The sequence below is a fragment of the Oncorhynchus kisutch genome, linkage group LG18 (assembly GCF_002021735.2).
Source record: "Oncorhynchus kisutch isolate 150728-3 linkage group LG18, Okis_V2, whole genome shotgun sequence".
NCBI lineage: Eukaryota > Metazoa > Chordata > Actinopteri > Salmoniformes > Salmonidae > Oncorhynchus > Oncorhynchus kisutch.
The window spans coordinates 77,433,988-77,441,303 of NC_034191.2; positions in this window are offsets into that span (position 1 = coordinate 77,433,988).

Genomic DNA, 7,316 nt, shown 5'->3' on the forward strand with positions numbered 1-7,316 from the left:
TGTGGTTTTTATGGTAGGGTAGCTAGATGTGTTTTTTATGGTAGGGTAGCTAGATGTGTTTTTTATGGTAGGGTAGCTAGATGTGTTTTTTTATGGTAGGGTAGCTAGATGTGGTTTTTATGGTAGGGTAGCTAGATGTGGTTTTTATGGTAGGGTAGCTAGATGTGGTTTTTATGGTAGGGTAGCTAGATGTTGTTTTTATGGTAGGGTAGCTAGATGTGGTTTTTATGGTAGGGTAGCTAGATGTGGTTTTTAATGCTAGGGTAGCTAGATGTGGTTTTAATGCTAGGGTAGTTAGATGTGTTTTATGCTAGGGTAGTTAGATGTGGTTTTAATGCTAGGGTAGTTAGATGTGGTTTTAATGCTAGGGTAGTTGGATGTGTTTTATGCTAGGGTAGCTGGATGTGTTTTAATGCTAGGGTAGCTGGATGTGTTTTAATGCTAGGGTAGCTAGATGTGTTTTTTATGGTAGGGTAGCTAGATGTGTTTTTTATGGTAGGGTAGCTAGATGTGTTTTTTATGGTAGGGTAGCTAGATGTGTTTTTGTATGGTAGGGTAGCTAGATGTGGTTTTTATGGTAGGGTAGCTAGATGTGGTTTTTATGGTAGGGTAGCTAGATGTGGTTTTTATGGTAGGGCAGCTATATGTGGTTTTTATGGTAGGGTAGCTAGATGTGGTTTTTATGGTAGGGTAGCTAGATGTGGTTTTTAATGGTAGGGTAGCTAGATGTGGTTTTTATGGTAGGGTAGCTAGATGTGGTTTTTATGGTAGGGTAGCTAGATGTGGTTTTCTATGGTAGGGTAGCTAGATGTGGTTTTTTATGGTAGGGTAGCTAGATGTGTTTTTTTATGGTAGGGTAGCTAGATGTGGTTTTTTATGGTAGGGTAGCTAGATGTGGTTTTTATGGTAGGGTAGCTAGATGTGGTTTTTATGGTAGGGTAGCTAGATGTGTTTTTATGGTAGGGTAGCTAGATGTGGTTTTTATGGTAGGGTAGCTAGATGTGGTTTTTATGGTAGGGTAGCTAGATGTGTTTTTTTATGGTAGGGTAGCTAGATGTAGTTTTTATGGTAGGGTAGCTAGATGTGGTTTTTATGGTAGGGTAGCTAGATGTGGTTTTTATGGTAGGGTAGCTAGATGTTGTTTTTATGGTAGGGTAGCTAGATGTGGTTTTATGGTAGGGTAGCTAGATGTGGTTTTTAATGGTAGGGTAGCTAGATGTGGTTTTTAATGGTAGGGTAGCTAGATGTGGTTTCTCTCTACTCAATGTCTTGGTAAGTCATGGTGTTTAACAAACCTGAAAGTACTTTTTTAGGAGAGACTGGTCTGCCGTCAGACAGGCTGCATACAGCCGCCCGAGATGATTTGTTTGACCGTTCCGGTGACCTAGTGATGGACGTTAGTCCTGCTTCAGAAGCCTCATTCCTTTACAGAGTAGTAAAATGCCTGTTCGTATCTCCAGAGAAGGATGTGTGTCTGCATTTAAACAGCCGTAGTGTAGCCTACCTAGACAAACACACGCCGTAGCGCTTTCAAGGGGTCACATTCCATTACGTCTGAAAGGGGTAATCAATACAGGCTACCGGTAGCCTACTGTCATTTCATATCATTAGACAAAAACACCCCCAGCCAATCAGCAACGAAGAGTACCCCATGCTCACAAGACTGGCCCAAAGGCCAGTGTGAAGGAGAGGGATGAGGGGCAGGTAGAACCGTGCACATGGGGCCTGTCTTGGTAATATGCATCTCGCAATTTCTTGTCTTGCAATTCAACTCTGAAATTCACCACAGTAGCCTAAAGTTGGCTTCTTCCTCTCTGGTTTAATTTAAATGACGCAGCTTTCCACAGGCCTTTATAGCCTGTCGTCTTGTTCTGTGATAACTGCACTTGGATTTCAATTACAGTGCCTTGCGAAAGTATTCGGCCCCCTTGAACTTTGCGACCTTTTGCCACATTTCAGGCTTCAAACATAAAGATATAAAACTGTATTTTTTTGTGAAGAATCAACAACAAGTGGGACACAATCATGAAGTGGAACGACATTTATTGGATATTTCAAACTTTTTTAACAAATCAAAAAGTGAAAAATTGGGCGTGCAAAATTATTCAGCCCCTTTACTTTCAGTGCAGCAAACTCTCTCCAGAAGTTCAGTGAGGATCTCTGAATGATCCAATGTTGACCTAAATGATTAATGATGATAAATACATTCCACCTGTGTGTAATCAAGTCTCCGTATAAATGCACCTGCACTGTGATAGTCTCAGAGGTCCGTTAAAAGCGCAGAGAGCATCATGAAGAACAAGGAACACACCAGGCAGGTCCGAGATACTGTTGTGAAGAAGTTTAAAGCCGGATTTGGATACAAAAAGATTTCCCAAGCTTTAAACATCCCAAGGAGCACTGTGCAAGCGATAATATTGAAATGGAAGGAGTATCAGACCACTGCAAAATGTGGCAAAAGGTGGGCCGAATACTTTTGCAAGGCACTGTATGTGGGATGGAAAAAACACAAGGATTTTTTAATTATCATTAAGGATCCCAACGTTGTTTTAAACATTCACACCCCTAACACACACGTAGGCATTTACAGCTAATATTACAGACCCATACGACCGCCCAGGGGGGACTGCACAGGCTAAACTACCTGTGTGTGTGTGTGTGTATGAGTGTGGCAGTGTCAGTGTGATGCAGGTGGACATGCTTTGCTACACCTATACAAGGACAAACATATGCACACCATCTTCCCTTCATCCTTCTTCCTCCCTCCTCCTCGCTCTCTGTCTTAGTGTAATGTTCTCTAACCGTAGCTGTCTGTCTGTCTAATGTTTTCTAATAGTAGTTCTCTCTCTCTCTCTCTCTCTCTCTCTCTCTCTGTCTGGGTGTAATGTTTTCTAATAGTAGTTCTCTGTCTCTCTGTCTCTCTGTCTCGCTGTCTCTGTCTGTCTAGGTGTGGTGTTCTCTAACAGTAGCTCTCTCTCTCTGTCTGGGTGTAATGTTCTCGAACAGCAGCTCTCTCTCTCTCTCTCTCTGTAGCTCTCTCTCTCGCTCTTGCTCTCTGTAGCTCTCTCTCTCTCTCTTGCTCTCTGTAGCTCTCTCTCTCTCTTACTCTGTAGCTATCTCTCTCTCTCTCTCTCTCTCTCTCTCTCTCTCTCTCTCTTGCTCTCTCTCTATGTAGCTATGTAGTTCTCTTTCTGTCTGTCTCGTAATATTCTCTAACGGCAGACTTCTCCTCAGTAGGCCATGGTCTCTTTCGCCACAGAGCCAAATCAAAAGATTGACCTGTTCATATATTCTCTCTGACGCTTGCCTCTAATTCAGCTCTCTCTGTGTTCAGTAAAAACCATCAAGTGCATATCGTTCACCACAGCTAAGTGTTTCTTGGGACATTAAACTTTGAGTCTGAGATTGCTATAGTCTCTTAAGGAAAATGGCCCACCAGAGTCATCCTTTACGACTGACATTCTCTCATAAATGGAATCTCTGACCAACCTGTTGCGTGTAAAGTGAAAGGCATTCTGGGATGTTTCAGAGCTGGGCAGTATGTTGTTTATTGCAATAAGGATGACTGTATTTATATAATCAGATTTCAGTATACTGTGTTATCAAATGTCATTCTACAATAGTCTTCATACCCAAATACATTCTGTTCTCACACCACTGCTGCCTTGTCATTGGTTTCTGTAGGCCACAAATTGATGCTCTGCTCCTGAATCTGGGCTTCTGTTGTTACCTTGATATTTATTCAAATGAGGTGTGGATATGGACTTTTACTGAGTATTCCTCTAACATTTTAGTCATTTAGCAGACGCTCTGATCCAGAGACACTACAGCAGTGAGTCATTTAACAGACTCTCTTATCCAGAGCCACTACAGTAGTGAGTCATTTAACAGACTATCTGATCCAGAGCCACTACAGCAGTGAGTCATTTAACAGACTCTCTTATCCAGAGCCACTACAGTAGTGTCATTTAACAGACTCTCTGATCCAGAGCCACTACAGCAGTGAGTCATTTAACAGACTCTCTTATACAGAGCGACGTACGACGTGAGTCCATACTTTTTCACACTGGTCCCCCATGGGAATCGAACCTACAACACTGGCTTTGCAAGCGCCACGCTCTACTAACTGAGCCACACAGGACTTCTCTGTCTTATGTCACGACGAGGCCCTTTGGGGGTGTATATATCATGCCCCTCTCTCACTCTCCCCACCACAAGTTTTCTGACTACATGGCAGGTCATAAATACCTGGTAGAAACTGCCATGCGGTATTGAGGGAGAGAGTCTACTAGAGCAAAGAGCTTCTCTTAGTTCAAAATTCCTAATCCCCAAAATGGGAGAACTAAACAATATTTTTACTTGTGAGAATGGTCTGTGGACACTTAAGGGACAGTTATGACGAGTGTGTTTCATTTGGTGATCTCATGAAGGACAGGAAACACACACAACTGTCTCTCTTAAAGTGTACATTACCCAGCTGTCAGGTTTACATCTAAATATTGTGAAACGTGTGTGATTAAACATGAAACTATTTGTGAAAAGCTGTAATGCGATGTTAACCTTCTAAATGAGAGTATGGATTATCATATAGAGATTAACTAGTCTGTGGCCACACCCCCGTGAGCCCAGACATCTCATTAGGAGTCATAGAACCGCCCATTTTTCCATGAGTATAAAACAACGTCCTACAAAATATACAATAAGTCAGAGAACGCCGGGACAGAGTCCCAACGTTGGACTGGCTACGATTCTATAGGACACGGAGACCATACATGGGGCGGCAGCGTGGCCTAGTGGTTAGAGCGTTGGACTGGTAACCGGAAGGTTGCGAGTTCAATCCCCCGAGCTGACAAGGTACAAATCTGTCGTTCTGCCCCTGAACAGGCAGTTAACCCACTGTTCCCAGGCCGTCATTGAAAATAAGAATGTGTTCTTAACTGACTTGCCTAGTAAAATAAAGGTAAAATAAATAAAAAATAAATACAGCTGTAGTTATGGTTCAACTCTGAGACCATCGATCACTACAGAATAAGAGCAAATCATAGACGTATAATTACTAGTCTGTAGCTAGACAACCGCCGAAACATCTATTCTATGAGAATGGTACTCTGAAGTATCCACTCTAACCACTTACAACCACAAAAGACATTGTGACTTCTGGGAAAGTTAACCAGAGACTCTGATGAACTCTACAGGACGATTGAGTGTTTTCAACGGAGAGACAACGACGACATACGGGCATGAAAATATACATTGCGATTATTCTCGAAAGAGCGGCCGTTTCATGTGACAAAGGATTAGCATTTCAATTATGATAATTATACACTGTGTGTAGTGGATCCATTTTGTCTTTCCCGCTCTTTCTCAGTCCCCGCCCCTTTCCTTTGTCTACCAAGCCATCGTATCGGCTTGGTCCACTAGGGACTTTTCTATCATTGTTAGTAAACAATATCTACTGTTTTTTATGTAATTCTGTGTGATTATTTAGTTAGTAAATAAATATTTAAGCCAATTTGTATATCGCTGATTGATGATTTTGGCTAGGGTTCGTGCAGATATTCAAGGTAATAATCATTAATGGAAGACTAATTGATAAGAAGAGTTATTTGGGAAATTATAACTCTATACATTTTCCCATGGAGCCCCGACTTCCTATTTAATTCATGTTTACTTGATTAGTTTAATCACGTAATAATTAAACCTAGATAATTGATAGAGTACACGAGTACACTATTACCCCCACGGGTACACTGTTACCCCCACGGGTACACTGTTACCCCTACGGGTACACTATTACCCTCACGGGTACACTATTACCCTCACGGGTACACTATTACCCCCACGGGTACTCTGTTACCCTCACGAGTACTCTGTTACCCCCAAGAGTACACTCACTCAATATTAGGGCTCATTCGTTTTCCTTATATCAGTATCCCTCTAACCCCACCAGTTGACATCACTGAGCTACTCATCCATACGGAGGAGAACGGTAAGTGAACCAGGCTCTCTCCAGCTCTACCACTGTTACATAATTGCATGGAATCACCCAGAGGAAAGAGAATTAAATCTATAGCCAGAGGTAATGAACCTAACTGTTCCTGCTGCGTCTCAATGGCTCTGTGGCGCCTCACAGGATAAATCCACAATCCACAGTGTCACCTAGTGGATATTAAGCGTACTGCAGGACCATGGCCCCTGTTCACAAAGAGTCAAAGTAGGAGTGCTGGTCTAGGACCAGTTTATCCTTTTAGATCATAATGAATAAGTTTACATGGACTTGGGCGGGGGGATCTGATCCTAGACCAGCACTCGTACTCTGAGAGGCTTTATGAATACTGGCCCTGGTGTCACATTTTGATAACGGACTGAATTTAATGAAGCACTACAGTACATACTAGCTTTGAAATGCTACAGTGTGTGTGTGTGTGTGTGTGTGTGTGTATATATATATATCTCACAGTCAATTTCAAGAGGTCTTGTTGAGGAATAGGTGGGTTGTTCTGCTGTTCTCAGCATGGCCTCTTACAAGCTGACTCACAGAAGCCCTGAATCTCTTCATTTGCGATGACTGATGGAAGGAGAGACGGAACACGTACACCACAGTGCAGCGTCATTTTGTCTCTATAAAAAAGGCTACTGCTACTATTCAGGTTCCTGCCTTTTGTAACAGTACTCTTCTTGCGTTGTGTACAATCAATCATCGACATGAACTCCAACTTGTAGCAACAGTCACATAGCTTTATTCTGATAGGAACAGCACAAAATTGCACGTCATGCAATGCACGGCTCACCATCCAACTCTGCACTCACGAACTGTACAAAATATACGAACCCCCCCACCAGACACAGTAAGTTGCTAGCTAGTATTAGCTGTAATTCTCTACAACAAAACAAATGCGCAACAAATATGCACCAAAAAACGCTAAATCTCATGTGTGGTGTTCTCATAACATTTGCAAACAATTTGATATAAATTGTACATTTTAAATCATCACTTGGGGGTATATAAATCACTTTTGACGTACAGTGCTTTGCAACCAACAACTTACCGCTGGTTTGGTGCTTGTTCAATGGGACGATTCTAACTGGAACATCCCACCTCGTAAGCAAGCTACGCAAACCAGCCAATAAGATGCCATGTTGAGTAGGTGAAGGCAAGCCATAACTAAAACCAAAAACCCATTGGCTTAACAATAAAGTGGCAAGGGGAGTCACCAATATAACCCTGTTACACCTTCTGTCAAGTTTTTCCTAGCCAATGGGCTTCTGTGACAGCTGATGTAAAAGGGGCTTTATAAAATACACTTGATTGATCA